Below are 22,966 nucleotides of genomic sequence, written 5' to 3'. Positions count from 1 at the left end.
TCAAACAGATGCAGAACCTGTTTGCCCAGCACGGGAACCTTGAGTTCTATAAGATAAAGCCATAAACATGTGTATCCGAGTCTTCTATCAAAAGTTACAGCTATTAATATGAAGTTGTACAAAAACGCTTTCTTTCGCCAAGACAGTGCGTTTCTGACGATTACATGCATTTGAATGGGGAACTCGCCTGAAACAAAGTATAGGTTACGTTAGTGCGTTTCTCGCTATTACATGCATTTGAATGGGGAACTCGCACGAAACAAAGTATAGGTTTTCATTATGTTAATAACTTGAAAATCTTAGCTCAAACAGCTGCAAAACTTGTTTGCCCAGCATGGGGATATTGAATTGTATAAGATGAAGCCATAAATATGTGTGTCTGAGCCTTCTATCAAAAACTACAGCTGTCTTCATGAAGTTGTACAAAAAGGCTTTATTTCGCCAGGACCGTGCGTTTCTGACGATTACATGCATTTGAATGGGGAACTCGCCTGAAACAAAGTATAGGTATTCATTATGTGAATAACTCTAAAATCTTAGCTCAAACACCTGCAAAACCTGTTTGCCCAGCATGGGGATATTGAATTCTATAAGATAAAGTCATAAATATGTGTGTCTGAATCTTCTATCAAAAGTTACAGCTATTTATATGAATTTGTACAAAAAGGCTTTATTTCGCCAAGACAGTGCGTTTCTGCCGATTACATGCATTTGAATGGTGAACTCGCCTGAAAAAAAGGATGGGTATTCATTATGTGAATAACTTTAACATCTTAGCTCAAACAACTGCAAAACCTGTTTGCCCAGCACGGGGATATTGAATTCTATAAGATGAAGCCATAAATATGTGTGTATGAGCCTTCTATCAAAAACTACAGCTGTCTTCATGAAGACGATTAAAAACTCTTTATTTCACCAGTTAGTGCGTTTCTCGCTATTACATGCATTTGAATGGAGTTCTCGCCCAAAACAAAGTATAGGTTTTCATTATGTGAATAACTTGAAAATCTTAGCTCACACAGCTGCAAAACCTGTTTGCCCAGCACGGGGATATTGAATTCTATAAGATGAAGCCATAAATATGTGTGTCTGAGCCTTCTATCAAAAACTACAGCTGTCTTCATGAAGTTGTACAAAAAGGCTTTATTTTGCCAAGACAGTGCGTTTCTGACGAATACATGCATTTGAATGGGGAACTCGCCTGAAACAAAGTATAGGTATTCATTATGTGAATAACTTGAAAATCTTAGCTCAAACAGCTGAAAAACCTTTTTGCCCAGCACGGGGATATCGAATTCTATAAGATGAAGCCATAAATATGTGTGTCTGAGCCTTCTATCAAAAACTACAGCTGTCTTTATGAAGACCATGAAAAAGGCTTTATTTCACCACGTTAGTGCGTTTCTCGCTATTACATGCATTTGAATGGAGTTCTCGCCCGACACAAAGTATAGGTTTCCATTATGTGAATAACTTGAAAATCTTAGCTCAAATAGCTGCAAAACCTGTTTGCATAGCACGTGGGTATTGAATTCTATAAGATAAAGCCATGAATACGTATATCTGAATCTTCTATCAAAAGTTACACCGATTCGTATGAAGGTTTGCAAAAACGCTTTATTTCGCCAAGACAGTGCGTTTCTGACGATTACATGCATTTGAATGGGGAACTCGCCTGAAACAAAGTATAGGTTTTCATTATGTGAATAACTTGAAAATTTTAGCTCAAACAGCTGCAAAACCTGTTTGCCCAGCACGGGAATATTGAATTCTATAAGATAAAACCATAAATATGTATTTTTGAATCTTCTATCAAAAGTTACAGCTGTCTTTATGAAGACCATGAAAAAGGCTTTATTTCACCACGTTAGTGCGTTTCTCGCTATTACATGCATTTGAATGGGATATTGAATTCTATAAGATAAAGCCATGAATACGTATATCTGAATCTTCTATCAAATGTTACACCGTCTCTGACCCAGCGCTCTGAGTTCATGTTTGAATTTGTCTCATTTTGTTATGTGATTCGTTTTGTGTCATTTCCTCTCTGTCTTTAGTTTGGGCAGCTTTTGTTTATTGTTCCTCTGGTTTTCTATGTTTTGGGTTCTTGTATTTATTCATTATGTATTAGGTCTGTTAGTTTGTGCTGTCATGTCTAGTTTTAGTGTTTCCTGTTTTATTCTGACAGTGTCATGTGTTCTTTGTTTATTGTATTTAGCTTTCCTCTCCTGGTCCTGTCATTAGGTTTATGTTAGTCAGCTGTTCCCCTCATGTGTCTCTACTTCCCCTGATCACCTCTTGTATGTATTTAAGCCCTTTGTTTTCTGCATGCCATTGTCGGTTCGTCTGTTTACCTCACCTCAGTCATAGGTCTAGTTTTCATCTGTTATTTCCACGTTAGTCATAGTCTTAGCCTGTTTATTTCCACCTCAGTCATAGTTATAGTTTAGGTTTTGGTCTCAGTACCGTTTAGTATTTTGTTTCTTAGTGTCTTGTCAGTTTACTTTGGTTTCCTGGTTTACTCCTGCAATCATCCAAATAAAGGATCGCTTTCTGTTTAAACCTGCAACACCTCGTCCACATCTGCTTTTGGGTCCTGTTTCAAAAACACACCGGCTCACCCCGCCGTGACAGTTTGCCCAGGACGGGGATATTGAATTCTATAAGATAAAGCCATAAATATGTATTTCTGAGTCTTCTATCAAAAGTTACAGCTGTCTTTATGAAGACCATGAAAAACGCTTTATTTCACCACGTTTAGTGCGTTTCTCGCTATTACAGGCATTTGAATGGAGTTCTCGCGCGACACAAAGTATAGGTTTTCATTATATGTATAACTTGAAAATCTTAGCTCAAACAGCTGCAAAACCTGTTTGCCCAGCACGGGGATATTGAATTCTATAAGATAAAGCCATGAATACGTATATCTGAATCTTCTATCAAAAGTTACACCGATTTATATGAAGTTGTGCAAAAACGCTTTATTTCGCCAAGACAGTGCGTTTCTGACAATTACATGCATTTGAATGGGGAACTCGCACGAAACAAAGTATAGGTTTTCATTATGTGAATAACTTGAAAATCTTAGCTCAAACAGCTGCAAAACCTGTTTGCATAGCACGGGGATATTGAATTCTATAAGATAAAGCCATGAATACGTATATCTGAATCTTCTATCAAAAGTTACACCGATTTATATGAAGTTGTGCAAAAACGCTTTATTTCGCCAAGACAGTGCGTTCCTGACGATTACATGCATTTGAATGGGGAACTCGCACGAAACAAAGTATAGGTTTTCATTATGTAACTTGAAAATCTTAGCTCAAATAGCTGCAAAACCTTTTTGCATAGCACGGGGATATTGAATTCTATAAGATAAAGCCATGAATATGTATATCTGAATCTTCTATCAAAAGTTACACCGATTTATATGAAGTTGTGCAAAAACGCTTTATTTCGCCAAGACAGTGCGTTTCTGACAATTACATGCATTTGAATGGGGAATTCGCACGAAACAAAGTATAGGTTTTCATTATGTGAATAACTTGAAAATCTTAGCTCAAACAGCTGCAAAACCTGTTTGCCCAGCACGGGGATATTGGATTCTATAAGATAAAGCCATAAATATGTATTTCTGAGTCTTCTATCAAAAGTTACAGCTGTCTTTATGAAGACCATGAAAAAGGCTTTATTTCACCACGTTAGTGCGTTTCTCGCTATTACATGCATTTGAATGGAGTTCTCGCCCGAAACAAAGTATAGGTTTTCATTATGTAACTTGAAAATCTTAGCTCAAACAGCTGCAAAACCTGTTTGCATAGCACAGGGATATTGAATTCTATAAGATAAAGCCATGAATACGTATATCTGAATCTTCTATCAAAAGTTACACCGATTTATATGAAGTTGTGCAAAAACGCTTTATTTCGCCAAGACAGTGCGTTTCTGATGATTACATGCATTTGAATGGGGAACTCGCAAGAAACAAAGTATAGGTTTTCATTATGTAACTTGAAAATCTTAGCTCACACAGCTGCATAACCTGTTTTCCCAGCACGGGGACCTTGAGTTCTATAAGATAAAGCCATAAACATGTTTGTCTGAGTCTTCTATCAAAAGTTACAGCTATTTATATAAAGTTGTACAAAAACACTTTCTTTCGCCAAGACAGTGCGTTTCTCACTGTTATATGCATTTGAATGGGGAACTCAACCGAAACAAAGTATAGGTTTTCATTATGTGATTAACTTGGAAATCTTAGCTCAAACAGCTGCAAAACCTGTTTTGCCAGCACGGGGACCTTGAGTTCTATAAGTTAAAGCTATAAACATGTGTATCCGAGTCTTCTATCAAAAGTTACAGCTATTTATATCAAGTTGTACAAAAACGCTTTCTTTCGCCAAGACAGTGTGTTTCTCACTGTTACATGCATTTTGAATGGGGAACTCGCCTGAAACAAAGTATAGGTTTTCATTATGTGAATAACTTGGAAATCTTAGCTCAAACAGCTGCAAAACCTGTTTTGCCAGCACGGGGACCTTGAGTTCTATAAGTTAAAGCCATAAACATGTGTATCCGAGTCTTCTATCAAAAGTTACAGCTATTTATATGAAGTTGTACAAAAACGCTTTCTTTCGCCAAGACAGTGCGTTTCTCACTGTTACATGCATTTTGAATGGGGAACTCGCCTGAAACAAAGTATAGGTTTTCATTATGTGAATAACTTGGAAATCTTAGCTCAAACAGCTGCAAAACCTGTTTTCCCAGCACCGGGACCTTGAGTTCTATAAGATAAAGCCATAAACATGTGTATCCGAGTCTTCTATCAAAAGTTACAGCTATTTATATGAAGTTGTACAAAAACGCTTTCTTTCGCCAAGACAGTGCGTTTCTCACTGTTACATGCATTTGAATGGGGAACTCGACCGAAACAAAGTATAGGTGTTCATTATGTGAATAACTTGGAAATCTTAGCTCAAACAGCTGCAAAACCTGTTTTGCCAGCACGGGGACCTTGAGTTCTATAAGTTAAAGCTATAAACATGTGTATCCGAGTCTTCAATCAAAAGTTACAGCTATTTATATGAAGTTGTACAAAAACGCTTTCTTTCGAAAAGACAGTGGGTTTCTCACTGTTACATGGATTTGAATGGGGAACTCGCCTGAAACAAAGTATAGGTTTTCATTATGTGAATAACTTGGAAATCTTAGCTCAAACAGCTGCAAAACCTGTTTTCCCAGCACGGGGACCTTGAGTTCTATAAGATAAAGCCATAAACATGTTTGTCTGAGTCTTCTATCAAAAGTTACAGCTATTTATATGAAGTTGTACAAAAACGCTTTCTTTCGCCAAGACAGTGCGTTTCTCACTGTTACATGCATTTGAATGGGGAACTCAACCGAAACAAAGTATAGGTTTTCATTATGTAACTTGAAAATCTTAGCTCAAACAGCTGCAAAACCTGTTTGCATAGCACAGGGATATTGAATTCTATAAGATAAAGCCATGAATACGTATATCTGAATCTTCTATCAAAAGTTACACCGATTTATATGAAGTTGTGCAAAAACGCTTTATTTCGCCAAGACAGTGCGTTTCTGATGATTACATGCATTTGAATGGGGAACTCGCAAGAAACAAAGTATAGGTTTTCATTATGTAACTTGAAAATCTTAGCTCACACAGCTGCATAACCTGTTTTCCCAGCACGGGGACCTTGAGTTCTATAAGATAAAGCCATAAACATGTTTGTCTGAGTCTTCTATCAAAAGTTACAGCTATTTATATAAAGTTGTACAAAAACACTTTCTTTCGCCAAGACAGTGCGTTTCTCACTGTTATATGCATTTGAATGGGGAACTCAACCGAAACAAAGTATAGGTTTTCATTATGTGATTAACTTGGAAATCTTAGCTCAAACAGCTGCAAAACCTGTTTTGCCAGCACGGGGACCTTGAGTTCTATAAGTTAAAGCTATAAACATGTGTATCCGAGTCTTCTATCAAAAGTTACAGCTATTTATATCAAGTTGTACAAAAACGCTTTCTTTCGCCAAGACAGTGTGTTTCTCACTGTTACATGCATTTTGAATGGGGAACTCGCCTGAAACAAAGTATAGGTTTTCATTATGTGAATAACTTGGAAATCTTAGCTCAAACAGCTGCAAAACCTGTTTTGCCAGCACGGGGACCTTGAGTTCTATAAGTTAAAGCCATAAACATGTGTATCCGAGTCTTCTATCAAAAGTTACAGCTATTTATATGAAGTTGTACAAAAACGCTTTCTTTCGCCAAGACAGTGCGTTTCTCACTGTTACATGCATTTTGAATGGGGAACTCGCCTGAAACAAAGTATAGGTTTTCATTATGTGAATAACTTGGAAATCTTAGCTCAAACAGCTGCAAAACCTGTTTTCCCAGCACCGGGACCTTGAGTTCTATAAGATAAAGCCATAAACATGTGTATCCGAGTCTTCTATCAAAAGTTACAGCTATTTATATGAAGTTGTACAAAAACGCTTTCTTTCGCCAAGACAGTGCGTTTCTCACTGTTACATGCATTTGAATGGGGAACTCGACCGAAACAAAGTATAGGTGTTCATTATGTGAATAACTTGGAAATCTTAGCTCAAACAGCTGCAAAACCTGTTTTGCCAGCACGGGGACCTTGAGTTCTATAAGTTAAAGCTATAAACATGTGTATCCGAGTCTTCAATCAAAAGTTACAGCTATTTATATGAAGTTGTACAAAAACGCTTTCTTTCGAAAAGACAGTGGGTTTCTCACTGTTACATGGATTTGAATGGGGAACTCGCCTGAAACAAAGTATAGGTTTTCATTATGTGAATAACTTGGAAATCTTAGCTCAAACAGCTGCAAAACCTGTTTTCCCAGCACGGGGACCTTGAGTTCTATAAGATAAAGCCATAAACATGTTTGTCTGAGTCTTCTATCAAAAGTTACAGCTATTTATATGAAGTTGTACAAAAACGCTTTCTTTCGCCAAGACAGTGCGTTTCTCACTGTTACATGCATTTGAATGGGGAACTCAACCGAAACAAAGTATAGGTTTTCATTATGTGAATAACTTGGAAATCTTAGCTCAAACAGCTGCAAAACCTGTTTTCCCAGCACGGGGACCTTGAGTTCTATAAGATAAAGCCATAAACATGTGTATCCGAGTCTTCTATCAAAAGTTACAGCTATTTATATGAAGTTGTACAAAAACGCTTTCTTTCGCCAAGACAGTGCGTTTCTCACTGTTACATGGATTTGAATGGGGAACTCGACCGAAACAAAGTATAGGTTTTCATTATGTGAATAACTTGGAAATCTTAGCTCAAACAGCTGCAAAACCTGTTTTCCCAGCACGGGGACCTTGAGTTCTATAAGATAAAGCCATAAACATGTGTATCCGAGTCTTCTATCAAAAGTTACAGCTATTTATATGAAGTTGTACAAAAACGCTTTCTTTCGCCAAGACAGTGCGTTTCTCACTGTTATATGCATTTGAATGGGGAACTCAACCGAAACAAAGTATAGGTTTTCATTATGTGAATAACTTGGAAATCTTAGCTCAAACAGCTCCAAAACCTGTTTTGCCAGCACGGGGACCTTGAGTTCTATAAGTTAAAGCTATAAACATGTGTATCCGAGTCTTCTATCAAAACTTACAGCTATTTATATGAAGTTGTACAAAAACGCTTTCTTTCGCCAAGACAGTGCGTTTCTCACTGTTACATGCATTTGAATGGGGAACTCGCCTGAAACAAAGTATACGTTTTCATTATGTGAATAACTTGGAAATCTTAGCTCAAACAGCTGCAAAACCTGTTTGCCCAGCACGGGGATATTGAATTCTATAAGATAAAGCCATGTATTTCTGAGTCTTCTATCAAAAGTTACAGCTGTCTTTAAGAAGACCATGAAAAACGGTTTATTTCACCACGTTAGTGTGTTTCTCACTATTACATGCATTTGAATGGAGTTCTCGCCGGAAACAAAGTATAGGTTTTCATTATGTGAATAACTTGAAAATCTTAGCTCAAACAGCTGCAAAACCTGTTTGCCCAGCACGGGGATATTGAATTCTATAAGATAAAGCCATAAATATGTGTGTCTGAGCCTTCTATCAAAAACTACAGCTGTCTTCATAAAGTTGTACAAAAAGGCTTTATTTCGCCAAGATCGTGCGTTTTTGACGATTACATGCATTTGAATGGGGAACTCGCCTGAAACAAAGTATAGGTATTCATTATGTGAATAACTTTAACATCTTAGCTCAAACAGATGCAGAACCTGTTTGCCCAGCACGGGAACCTTGAGTTCTATAAGATAAAGCCATAAACATGTGTATCCGAGTCTTCTATCAAAAGTTACAGCTATTAATATGAAGTTGTACAAAAACGCTTTCTTTCGCCAAGACAGTGCGTTTCTGACGATTACATGCATTTGAATGGGGAACTCGCCTGAAACAAAGTATAGGTTACGTTAGTGCGTTTCTCGCTATTACATGCATTTGAATGGGGAACTCGCACGAAACAAAGTATAGGTTTTCATTATGTTAATAACTTGAAAATCTTAGCTCAAACAGCTGCAAAACTTGTTTGCCCAGCATGGGGATATTGAATTGTATAAGATGAAGCCATAAATATGTGTGTCTGAGCCTTCTATCAAAAACTACAGCTGTCTTCATGAAGTTGTACAAAAAGGCTTTATTTCGCCAGGACCGTGCGTTTCTGACGATTACATGCATTTGAATGGGGAACTCGCCTGAAACAAAGTATAGGTATTCATTATGTGAATAACTCTAAAATCTTAGCTCAAACACCTGCAAAACCTGTTTGCCCAGCATGGGGATATTGAATTCTATAAGATAAAGTCATAAATATGTGTGTCTGAATCTTCTATCAAAAGTTACAGCTATTTATATGAATTTGTACAAAAAGGCTTTATTTCGCCAAGACAGTGCGTTTCTGCCGATTACATGCATTTGAATGGTGAACTCGCCTGAAAAAAAGGATGGGTATTCATTATGTGAATAACTTTAACATCTTAGCTCAAACAACTGCAAAACCTGTTTGCCCAGCACGGGGATATTGAATTCTATAAGATGAAGCCATAAATATGTGTGTATGAGCCTTCTATCAAAAACTACAGCTGTCTTCATGAAGACGATTAAAAACTCTTTATTTCACCAGTTAGTGCGTTTCTCGCTATTACATGCATTTGAATGGAGTTCTCGCCCAAAACAAAGTATAGGTTTTCATTATGTGAATAACTTGAAAATCTTAGCTCACACAGCTGCAAAACCTGTTTGCCCAGCACGGGGATATTGAATTCTATAAGATGAAGCCATAAATTTGTGTGTCTGAGCCTTCTATCAAAAACTACAGCTGTCTTCATGAAGTTGTACAAAAAGGCTTTATTTTGCCAAGACAGTGCGTTTCTGACGAATACATGCATTTGAATGGGGAACTCGCCTGAAACAAAGTATAGGTATTCATTATGTGAATAACTTGAAAATCTTAGCTCAAACAGCTGAAAAACCTTTTTGCCCAGCACGGGGATATCGAATTCTATAAGATGAAGCCATAAATATGTGTGTCTGAGCCTTCTATCAAAAACTACAGCTGTCTTTATGAAGACCATGAAAAAGGCTTTATTTCACCACGTTAGTGCGTTTCTCGCTATTACATGCATTTGAATGGAGTTCTCGCCCGACACAAAGTATAGGTTTCCATTATGTGAATAACTTGAAAATCTTAGCTCAAATAGCTGCAAAACCTGTTTGCATAGCACGTGGGTATTGAATTCTATAAGATAAAGCCATGAATACGTATATCTGAATCTTCTATCAAAAGTTACACCGATTCGTATGAAGGTTTGCAAAAACGCTTTATTTCGCCAAGACAGTGCGTTTCTGACGATTACATGCATTTGAATGGGGAACTCGCCTGAAACAAAGTATAGGTTTTCATTATGTGAATAACTTGAAAATTTTAGCTCAAACAGCTGCAAAACCTGTTTGCCCAGCACGGGAATATTGAATTCTATAAGATAAAACCATAAATATGTATTTTTGAATCTTCTATCAACAGTTACAGCTGTCTTTATGAAGACCATGAAAAAGGCTTTATTTCACCACGTTAGTGCGTTTCTCGCTATTACATGCATTTGAATGGGATATTGAATTCTATAAGATAAAGCCATGAATACGTATATCTGAATCTTCTATCAAATGTTACACCGTCTCTGACCCAGCGCTCTGAGTTCATGTTTGAATTTGTCTCATTTTGTTATGTGATTCGTTTTGTGTCATTTCCTCTCTGTCTTTAGTTTGGGCAGCTTTTGTTTATTGTTCCTCTGGTTTTCTATGTTTTGGGTTCTTGTATTTATTCATTATGTATTAGGTCTGTTAGTTTGTGCTGTCATGTCTAGTTTTAGTGTTTCCTGTTTTATTCTGACAGTGTCATGTGTTCTTTGTTTATTGTATTTAGCTTTCCTCTCCTGGTCCTGTCATTAGGTTTATGTTAGTCAGCTGTTCCCCTCATGTGTCTCTACTTCCCCTGATCACCTCTTGTATGTATTTAAGCCCTTTGTTTTCTGCATGCCATTGTCGGTTCGTCTGTTTACCTCACCTCAGTCATAGGTCTAGTTTTCATCTGTTATTTCCACGTTAGTCATAGTCTTAGCCTGTTTATTTCCACCTCAGTCATAGTTATAGTTTAGGTTTTGGTCTCAGTACCGTTTAGTATTTTGTTTCTTAGTGTCTTGTCAGTTTACTTTGGTTTCCTGGTTTACTCCTGCAATCATCCAAATAAAGGATCGCTTTCTGTTTAAACCTGCAACACCTCGTCCACATCTGCTTTTGGGTCCTGTTTCAAAAACACACCGGCTCACCCCGCCGTGACAGTTTGCCCAGGACGGGGATATTGAATTCTATAAGATAAAGCCATAAATATGTATTTCTGAGTCTTCTATCAAAAGTTACAGCTGTCTTTATGAAGACCATGAAAAACGCTTTATTTCACCACGTTTAGTGCGTTTCTCGCTATTACAGGCATTTGAATGGAGTTCTCGCGCGACACAAAGTATAGGTTTTCATTATATGTATAACTTGAAAATCTTAGCTCAAACAGCTGCAAAACCTGTTTGCCCAGCACGGGGATATTGAATTCTATAAGATAAAGCCATGAATACGTATATCTGAATCTTCTATCAAAAGTTACACCGATTTATATGAAGTTGTGCAAAAACGCTTTATTTCGCCAAGACAGTGCGTTTCTGACAATTACATGCATTTGAATGGGGAACTCGCACGAAACAAAGTATAGGTTTTCATTATGTGAATAACTTGAAAATCTTAGCTCAAACAGCTGCAAAACCTGTTTGCATAGCACGGGGATATTGAATTCTATAAGATAAAGCCATGAATACGTATATCTGAATCTTCTATCAAAAGTTACACCGATTTATATGAAGTTGTGCAAAAACGCTTTATTTCGCCAAGACAGTGCGTTCCTGACGATTACATGCATTTGAATGGGGAACTCGCACGAAACAAAGTATAGGTTTTCATTATGTAACTTGAAAATCTTAGCTCAAATAGCTGCAAAACCTTTTTGCATAGCACGGGGATATTGAATTCTATAAGATAAAGCCATGAATATGTATATCTGAATCTTCTATCAAAAGTTACACCGATTTATATGAAGTTGTGCAAAAACGCTTTATTTCGCCAAGACAGTGCGTTTCTGACAATTACATGCATTTGAATGGGGAATTCGCACGAAACAAAGTATAGGTTTTCATTATGTGAATAACTTGAAAATCTTAGCTCAAACAGCTGCAAAACCTGTTTGCCCAGCACGGGGATATTGGATTCTATAAGATAAAGCCATAAATATGTATTTCTGAGTCTTCTATCAAAAGTTACAGCTGTCTTTATGAAGACCATGAAAAAGGCTTTATTTCACCACGTTAGTGCGTTTCTCGCTATTACATGCATTTGAATGGAGTTCTCGCCCGAAACAAAGTATAGGTTTTCATTATGTAACTTGAAAATCTTAGCTCAAACAGCTGCAAAACCTGTTTGCATAGCACAGGGATATTGAATTCTATAAGATAAAGCCATGAATACGTATATCTGAATCTTCTATCAAAAGTTACACCGATTTATATGAAGTTGTGCAAAAACGCTTTATTTCGCCAAGACAGTGCGTTTCTGATGATTACATGCATTTGAATGGGGAACTCGCAAGAAACAAAGTATAGGTTTTCATTATGTAACTTGAAAATCTTAGCTCACACAGCTGCATAACCTGTTTTCCCAGCACGGGGACCTTGAGTTCTATAAGATAAAGCCATAAACATGTTTGTCTGAGTCTTCTATCAAAAGTTACAGCTATTTATATAAAGTTGTACAAAAACACTTTCTTTCGCCAAGACAGTGCGTTTCTCACTGTTATATGCATTTGAATGGGGAACTCAACCGAAACAAAGTATAGGTTTTCATTATGTGATTAACTTGGAAATCTTAGCTCAAACAGCTGCAAAACCTGTTTTGCCAGCACGGGGACCTTGAGTTCTATAAGTTAAAGCTATAAACATGTGTATCCGAGTCTTCTATCAAAAGTTACAGCTATTTATATCAAGTTGTACAAAAACGCTTTCTTTCGCCAAGACAGTGTGTTTCTCACTGTTACATGCATTTTGAATGGGGAACTCGCCTGAAACAAAGTATAGGTTTTCATTATGTGAATAACTTGGAAATCTTAGCTCAAACAGCTGCAAAACCTGTTTTGCCAGCACGGGGACCTTGAGTTCTATAAGTTAAAGCCATAAACATGTGTATCCGAGTCTTCTATCAAAAGTTACAGCTATTTATATGAAGTTGTACAAAAACGCTTTCTTTCGCCAAGACAGTGCGTTTCTCACTGTTACATGCATTTTGAATGGGGAACTCGCCTGAAACAAAGTATAGGTTTTCATTATGTGAATAACTTGGAAATCTTAGCTCAAACAGCTGCAAAACCTGTTTTCCCAGCACCGGGACCTTGAGTTCTATAAGATAAAGCCATAAACATGTGTATCCGAGTCTTCTATCAAAAGTTACAGCTATTTATATGAAGTTGTACAAAAACGCTTTCTTTCGCCAAGACAGTGCGTTTCTCACTGTTACATGCATTTGAATGGGGAACTCGACCGAAACAAAGTATAGGTGTTCATTATGTGAATAACTTGGAAATCTTAGCTCAAACAGCTGCAAAACCTGTTTTGCCAGCACGGGGACCTTGAGTTCTATAAGTTAAAGCTATAAACATGTGTATCCGAGTCTTCAATCAAAAGTTACAGCTATTTATATGAAGTTGTACAAAAACGCTTTCTTTCGAAAAGACAGTGGGTTTCTCACTGTTACATGGATTTGAATGGGGAACTCGCCTGAAACAAAGTATAGGTTTTCATTATGTGAATAACTTGGAAATCTTAGCTCAAACAGCTGCAAAACCTGTTTTCCCAGCACGGGGACCTTGAGTTCTATAAGATAAAGCCATAAACATGTTTGTCTGAGTCTTCTATCAAAAGTTACAGCTATTTATATGAAGTTGTACAAAAACGCTTTCTTTCGCCAAGACAGTGCGTTTCTCACTGTTACATGCATTTGAATGGGGAACTCAACCGAAACAAAGTATAGGTTTTCATTATGTAACTTGAAAATCTTAGCTCAAACAGCTGCAAAACCTGTTTGCATAGCACAGGGATATTGAATTCTATAAGATAAAGCCATGAATACGTATATCTGAATCTTCTATCAAAAGTTACACCGATTTATATGAAGTTGTGCAAAAACGCTTTATTTCGCCAAGACAGTGCGTTTCTGATGATTACATGCATTTGAATGGGGAACTCGCAAGAAACAAAGTATAGGTTTTCATTATGTAACTTGAAAATCTTAGCTCACACAGCTGCATAACCTGTTTTCCCAGCACGGGGACCTTGAGTTCTATAAGATAAAGCCATAAACATGTTTGTCTGAGTCTTCTATCAAAAGTTACAGCTATTTATATAAAGTTGTACAAAAACACTTTCTTTCGCCAAGACAGTGCGTTTCTCACTGTTATATGCATTTGAATGGGGAACTCAACCGAAACAAAGTATAGGTTTTCATTATGTGATTAACTTGGAAATCTTAGCTCAAACAGCTGCAAAACCTGTTTTGCCAGCACGGGGACCTTGAGTTCTATAAGTTAAAGCTATAAACATGTGTATCCGAGTCTTCTATCAAAAGTTACAGCTATTTATATCAAGTTGTACAAAAACGCTTTCTTTCGCCAAGACAGTGTGTTTCTCACTGTTACATGCATTTTGAATGGGGAACTCGCCTGAAACAAAGTATAGGTTTTCATTATGTGAATAACTTGGAAATCTTAGCTCAAACAGCTGCAAAACCTGTTTTGCCAGCACGGGGACCTTGAGTTCTATAAGTTAAAGCCATAAACATGTGTATCCGAGTCTTCTATCAAAAGTTACAGCTATTTATATGAAGTTGTACAAAAACGCTTTCTTTCGCCAAGACAGTGCGTTTCTCACTGTTACATGCATTTTGAATGGGGAACTCGCCTGAAACAAAGTATAGGTTTTCATTATGTGAATAACTTGGAAATCTTAGCTCAAACAGCTGCAAAACCTGTTTTCCCAGCACCGGGACCTTGAGTTCTATAAGATAAAGCCATAAACATGTGTATCCGAGTCTTCTATCAAAAGTTACAGCTATTTATATGAAGTTGTACAAAAACGCTTTCTTTCGCCAAGACAGTGCGTTTCTCACTGTTACATGCATTTGAATGGGGAACTCGACCGAAACAAAGTATAGGTGTTCATTATGTGAATAACTTGGAAATCTTAGCTCAAACAGCTGCAAAACCTGTTTTGCCAGCACGGGGACCTTGAGTTCTATAAGTTAAAGCTATAAACATGTGTATCCGAGTCTTCAATCAAAAGTTACAGCTATTTATATGAAGTTGTACAAAAACGCTTTCTTTCGAAAAGACAGTGGGTTTCTCACTGTTACATGGATTTGAATGGGGAACTCGCCTGAAACAAAGTATAGGTTTTCATTATGTGAATAACTTGGAAATCTTAGCTCAAACAGCTGCAAAACCTGTTTTCCCAGCACGGGGACCTTGAGTTCTATAAGATAAAGCCATAAACATGTTTGTCTGAGTCTTCTATCAAAAGTTACAGCTATTTATATGAAGTTGTACAAAAACGCTTTCTTTCGCCAAGACAGTGCGTTTCTCACTGTTACATGCATTTGAATGGGGAACTCAACCGAAACAAAGTATAGGTTTTCATTATGTGAATAACTTGGAAATCTTAGCTCAAACAGCTGCAAAACCTGTTTTCCCAGCACGGGGACCTTGAGTTCTATAAGATAAAGCCATAAACATGTGTATCCGAGTCTTCTATCAAAAGTTACAGCTATTTATATGAAGTTGTACAAAAACGCTTTCTTTCGCCAAGACAGTGCGTTTCTCACTGTTACATGGATTTGAATGGGGAACTCGACCGAAACAAAGTATAGGTTTTCATTATGTGAATAACTTGGAAATCTTAGCTCAAACAGCTGCAAAACCTGTTTTCCCAGCACGGGGACCTTGAGTTCTATAAGATAAAGCCATAAACATGTGTATCCGAGTCTTCTATCAAAAGTTACAGCTATTTATATGAAGTTGTACAAAAACGCTTTCTTTCGCCAAGACAGTGCGTTTCTCACTGTTATATGCATTTGAATGGGGAACTCAACCGAAACAAAGTATAGGTTTTCATTATGTGAATAACTTGGAAATCTTAGCTCAAACAGCTCCAAAACCTGTTTTGCCAGCACGGGGACCTTGAGTTCTATAAGTTAAAGCTATAAACATGTGTATCCGAGTCTTCTATCAAAACTTACAGCTATTTATATGAAGTTGTACAAAAACGCTTTCTTTCGCCAAGACAGTGCGTTTCTCACTGTTACATGCATTTGAATGGGAAACTCGCCTGAAACAAAGTATAGGTTTTCATTATGTGAATAACTTGGAAATCTTAGCTCAAACAGCTGCAAAACCTGTTTTCCCAGCACGGGGACCTTGAGTTCTATAAGTTAAAGCCATAAACATGTGTATCCGAGTCTTCTATCAAAAGTTACACCGATTTATATGAAGTTGTACAAAAACGCTTTATTTCGCCAAGACAGTGCGTTTCTCACTGTTACATGCATTTGAATGGGGAACTCGCCTGAAACAAAGTATAGGTTTTCATTATGTGAATAACTTGGAAATCTTAGCTCAAACAGCTGCAAAACCTGTTTTGCCAGCACGGGGACCTTGAGTTCTATAAGTTAAAGCTATAAACATGTGTATCCGAGTCTTCTATCAAAAGTTACAGCTATTTATATGAAGTTGTACAAAAACGCTTTCTTTCGCCAAGACAGTGCGTTTCTCACTGTTACATGCATTTTGAATGGGGAACTCGCCTGAAACAAAGTATAGGTTTTCATTATGTGAATAACTTGGAAATCTTAGCTCAAACAGCTGCAAAACCTGTTTTGCCAGCACGGGGACCTTGAGTTCTATAAGTTAAAGCTATAAACATGTGTATCCGAGTCTTCTATCAAAAGTTACAGCTATTTATATGAAGTTGTACAAAAACGCTTTCTTTCGCCAAGACAGTGCGTTTCTCACTGTTACATGCATTTGAATGGGGAACTCGCCTGAAACAAAGTATAGGTTTTCATTATGTGAATAACTTGGAAATCTTAGCTCAAACAGCTGCAAAACCTGTTTTCCCAGCACTGGGACCTTGAGTTCTATAAGATAAAGCCATAAACATGTGTATCCGAGTCTTCTATCAAAAGTTACAGCTATTTATATGAAGTTGTACAAAAACGCTTTCTTTCGCCAAGACAGTGCGTTTCTCACTGTTACATGCATTTGAATGGGGAACTCGCCTGAAACAAAGTATAGGTTTTCATTATGTGAATAACTTGGAAATCTTAGCTCAAACAGCTGCAAAACCTGTTTTGCCAGCACCAGGACCTTGAGTTCTATAAGATAAAGCCATAAACATGTTTGTCTGAGTCTTCTATCAAAAGTTACAGCTATTTATATGAAGTTGTACAAAAACGCTTTCTTTCGCCAAGACAGTGCGTTTCTCACTGTTACATGCATTTGAATGGGGAACTCGCCTGAAACAAAGTATAGGTTTTCATTATGTGAATAACTTGGAAATCTTAGCTCAAACAGCTGCAAAACCTGTTTTCCCAGCACGGGGACCTTGAGTTCTATAAGGTAAAGCCATAAACATGTGTATCCGAGTCTTCTATCAAAAGTTACAGCTATTTATATGAAGTTGTACAAAAACGCTTTCTTTCGCCAAGACAGTGCGTTTCTCACTGTTACATGCATTTGAATGGGGAACTCCACCGAAACAAAGTATAGGTTTTCATTATGTGAATAACTTTTAAATCTTAGCTCAAACAGCTGAAAACCTGTTTTCCCAGCACGGGGACCTTGAGTTCTATAAGATAAAGCCATAAACATGTGTATCCGAGTCTTCTATCAAAAGTTACAGCTATTTATATGAAGTTGTACAAAAACGCTTTCTTTCGCCAAGACAGTGCGTTTCTCACTGTTACATGCATTTGAATGGGGAACTCGCCTGAAACAAAGTATACGTTTTCATTATGTGAATAACTTGGAAATCTTAGCTCAAACAGCTGCAAAACCTGTTTTCCCAGCACGGGGACCTTGAGTTCTATAAGTTAAAGCCATAAACATGTGTATCCGAGTCTTCTATCAAAAGTTACACCGATTTATATGAAGTTGTACAAAAACGCTTTATTTCGCCAAGACAGTGCGTTTCTCACTGTTACATGCATTTGAATGGGGAACTCGCCTGAAACAAAGTATAGGTTTTCATTATGTGAATAACTTGGAAATCTTAGCTCAAACAGCTGCAAAACCTGTTTTGCCAGCACGGGGACCTTGAGTTCTATAAGTTAAAGCTATAAACATGTGTATCCGAGTCTTCTATCAAAAGTTACAGCTATTTATATGAAGTTGTACAAAAACGCTTTCTTTCGCCAAGACAGTGCGTTTCTCACTGTTACATGCATTTTGAATGGGGAACTCGCCTGAAACAAAGTATAGGTTTTCATTATGTGAATAACTTGGAAATCTTAGCTCAAACAGCTGCAAAACCTGTTTTGCCAGCACGGGGACCTTGAGTTCTATAAGTTAAAGCTATAAACATGTGTATCCGAGTCTTCTATCAAAAGTTACAGCTATTTATATGAAGTTGTACAAAAACGCTTTCTTTCGCCAAGACAGTGCGTTTCTCACTGTTACATGCATTTGAATGGGGAACTCGCCTGAAACAAAGTATAGGTTTTCATTATGTGAATAACTTGGAAATCTTAGCTCAAACAGCTGCAAAACCTGTTTTCCCAGCACTGGGACCTTGAGTTCTATAAGATAAAGCCATAAACATGTGTATCCGAGTCTTCTATCAAAAGTTACAGCTATTTATATGAAGTTGTACAAAAACGCTTTCTTTCGCCAAGACAGTGCGTTTCTCACTGTTACATGCATTTGAATGGGGAACTCGCCTGAAACAAAGTATAGGTTTTCATTATGTGAATAACTTGGAAATCTTAGCTCAAACAGCTGCAAAACCTGTTTTGCCAGCACCAGGACCTTGAGTTCTATAAGATAAAGCCATAAACATGTTTGTCTGAGTCTTCTATCAAAAGTTACAGCTATTTATATGAAGTTGTACAAAAACGCTTTCTTTCGCCAAGACAGTGCGTTTCTCACTGTTACATGCATTTGAATGGGGAACTCGCCTGAAACAAAGTATAGGTTTTCATTATGTGAATAACTTGGAAATCTTAGCTCAAACAGCTGCAAAACCTGTTTTCCCAGCACGGGGACCTTGAGTTCTATAAGGTAAAGCCATAAACATGTGTATCCGAGTCTTCTATCAAAAGTTACAGCTATTTATATGAAGTTGTACAAAAACGCTTTCTTTCGCCAAGACAGTGCGTTTCTCACTGTTACATGCATTTGAATGGGGAACTCCACCGAAACAAAGTATAGGTTTTCATTATGTGAATAACTTTTAAATCTTAGCTCAAACAGCTGAAAACCTGTTTTCCCAGCACGGGGACCTTGAGTTCTATAAGATAAAGCCATAAACATGTGTATCCGAGTCTTCTATCAAAAGTTACAGCTATTTATATGAAGTTGTACAAAAACGCTTTCTTTCGCCAAGACAGTGCGTTTCTCACTGTTACATGCATTTGAATGGGGAACTCGCCTGAAACAAAGTATAGGTTTTCATTATTTGAATAACTTTTAAATCTTAGCTCAAACAGCTGCAAAACCTGTTTTCCCAGCACGGGGACCTTGAGTTCTATAAGTTAAAGCCATAAACATGTGTATCCGAGTCTTCTATCAAAAGTTACAGCTATTTATATGAAGTTGTACAAAAACGCTTTCTTTCGCCAAGACAGTGCGTTTCTCACTGTTACATGCATTTGAATGGGGAACTCGACCGAAACAAAGTATAGGTTTTCATTATGTGAATAACTTGGAAATCTTAGCTCAAACAGCTGCAAAACCTGTTTTCCCAGCACGGGGACCTTGAGTTCTATAAGTTAAAGCCATAAACATGTGTATCCGAGTCTTCTATCAAAAGATACAGCTATTTATATCAAGTTGTACAAAAACGCTTTCTTTCGCCAAGACAGTGCGTTTCTCACTGTTACATGGATTTGAATGGGGAACTCGCCTGAAACAAAGTATAGGTTTTCATTATGTGAATAACTTGGAAATCTTAGCTCAAACAGCTGCAAAACCTGTTTTCCCAGCACCGGGACCTTGAGTTCTATAAGATAAAGCCATAAACATGTGTATCCGAGTCTTCTATCAAAAGTTACAGCTATTTATATGAAGTTGTACAAAAACGCTTTCTTTCGCCAAGACAGTGCGTTTCTCACTGTTACATGCATTTGAATGGGGAACTCGCCTGAAACAAAGTATAGGTTTTCATTATGTGAATAACTTGGAAATCTTAGCTCAAACAGCTGCAAAACCTGTTTTCCCAGCACGGGGACCTTGAGTTCTATAAGATAAAGCCATAAACATGTGTATCCGAGTCTTCTATCAAAAGTTACAGCTATTTATATGAAGTTGTACAAAAACGCTTTCTTTCGCCAAGACAGTGCGTTTCTCACTGTTACATGCATTTGAATGGGGAACTCGACCGAAACAAAGTATAGGTTTTCATTATGTGAATAACTTGGAAATCTTAGCTCAAACAGCTGCAAAACCTGTTTTCCCAGCACCGGGACCTTGAGTTCTATAAGTTAAAGCCATAAACATGTGTATCCGAGTCTTCTATCAAAAGATACAGCTATTATTTATATGAAGTTGTGCAAAAACGCTTTCTTTCGCCAAGACAGTGCGTTTCTGACTGTTAGATGCATTTTGAATGGGGAACTCGCCTGAAACCAAGTATAGGTTTTCATTATGTGAATAACTTTTAAATCTTAGCTCAAACAGCTGCAAAACCTGTTTTCCCAGCACGGGGACCTTGAGTTCTATAAGTTAAAGCCATAAACATGTGTATCTGAGTCTTCTATCAAAAGTTACAGCTATTTATATGAAGTTGTACAAAAACGCTTTCTTTCGCCAAGACAGTGCGTTTCTCACTGTTACATGCATTTGAATGGGGAACTCGACCGAAACAAAGTATAGGTTTTCATTATGTGAATAACTTGGAAATCTTAGCTCAAACAGCTGCAAAACCTGTTTTCCCAGCACGGGGACCTTGAGTTCTATAAGTTAAAGCCATAAACATGTGTATCCGAGTCTTCTATCAAAAGATACAGCTATTTATATCAAGTTGTACAAAAACGCTTTCTTTCGCCAAGACAGTGCGTTTCTCACTGTTACATGGATTTGAATGGGGAACTCGCCTGAAACAAAGTATAGGTTTTCATTATGTGAATAACTTGGAAATCTTAGCTCAAACAGCTGCAAAACCTGTTTTCCCAGCACCGGGACCTTGAGTTCTATAAGATAAAGCCATAAACATGTGTATCCGAGTCTTCTATCAAAAGTTACAGCTATTTATATGAAGTTGTACAAAAACGCTTTCTTTCGCCAAGACAGTGCGTTTCTCACTGTTACATGCATTTGAATGGGGAACTCGCCTGAAACAAAGTATAGGTTTTCATTATGTGAATAACTTGGAAATCTTAGCTCAAACAGCTGCAAAACCTGTTTTCCCAGCACGGGGACCTTGAGTTCTATAAGATAAAGCCATAAACATGTGTATCCGAGTCTTCTATCAAAAGTTACAGCTATTTATATGAAGTTGTACAAAAACGCTTTCTTTCGCCAAGACAGTGCGTTTCTCACTGTTACATGCATTTGAATGGGGAACTCGACCGAAACAAAGTATAGGTTTTCATTATGTGAATAACTTGGAAATCTTAGCTCAAACAGCTGCAAAACCTGTTTTCCCAGCACCGGGACCTTGAGTTCTATAAGTTAAAGCCATAAACATGTGTATCCGAGTCTTCTATCAAAAGATACAGCTATTATTTATATGAAGTTGTACAAAAACGCTTTCTTTCGCCAAGACAGTGCGTTTCTGACTGTTAGATGCATTTTGAATGGGGAACTCGCCTGAAACCAAGTATAGGTTTTCATTATGTGAATAACTTTTAAATCTTAGCTCAAACAGCTGCAAAACCTGTTTTGCCAGCACGGGGACCTTGAGTTCTATAAGATAAAGCCATAAACATGTGTATCCGAGACTTCTATCAAAAGATACAGCTATTTATATGAAGTTGTACAAAAACGCTTTGTTTCGCCAAGAAAGTGGGTTTCTCACTGTTACATGCATTTTGAATGGGGAACTCGCCTGAAACAAAGTATAGGTTTTCATTATGTGAATAACTTTTAAATCTTAGCTCAAACAGCTGCAAAACCTGTTTTCCCAGCACGGGGACCTTGAGTTCTATAAGATAAAGCCATAAACATGTGTATCCGAGTCTTCTATCAAAAGTTACAGCTATTTATATGAAGTTGGACAAAAACGCTTTCTTTCGCCAAGACAGTGCGTTTCTCACTGTTACATGCATTTGAATGGGGAACTCGCCTGAAACAAAGTATAGGTTTTCATTATGTGAATAACTTGGAAATCTTAGCTCAAACAGCTGCAAAACCTGTTTTCCCAGCACGGGGACCTTGAGTTCTATAAGATAAAGCCATAAACATGTGTATCCGAGTCTTCTATCAAAAGTTACAGCTGTCTTTATGAAGACCATGAAAAAGGCTTTATTTCACCACGTTAGTGCTTTTCTCGCTATTACATGCATTTGAATGGAGTTCTCGCCCGACACAAAGTATAGGTTTTCATTATGTGAATATCTTGAAAATCTTGGCTCAAACAGCTGCAAAACCTGTTTGCCCAGCACGGGGATATTGAATTCTATAAGATAAAGCCATGAATACCTATATCTGAATCTTCTATCAAAAGTTACACCGATTTATATGAAGTTGTGAATAAAAGCTTTATTTCGCCAAGACAGTGCGTTCCTGACGATTACATGCATTTGAATGGGGAACTCGACCGAAACAAAGTATAGGTTTTCATTATGTGAATAACTTGGAAATCTTAGCTCAAACAGCTGCAAAACCTGTTTTCCCAGCACCGGGACCTTGAGTTCTATAAGATAAAGCCATAAACATGTTTGTCTGAGACTTCTATCAAAAGTTACAGCTATTTATATGAAGTTGTACAAAAACGCTTTCTTTCGCCAAGACAGTGCGTTTCTGACGATTACATGCATTTGAATGGGGAACTCTCCCGACACAAAGTATAGGTTTTCATTATGTGAATAACTTGG

The sequence above is a fragment of the Astatotilapia calliptera genome, chromosome 10 (assembly GCF_964374335.1).
Source record: "Astatotilapia calliptera chromosome 10, fAstCal68.1, whole genome shotgun sequence".
Lineage (NCBI taxonomy): Eukaryota > Metazoa > Chordata > Actinopteri > Cichliformes > Cichlidae > Astatotilapia > Astatotilapia calliptera.
The sequence above is the reverse complement of the archived record's forward strand: the minus strand, read 5'-3'. Positions refer to the sequence as shown.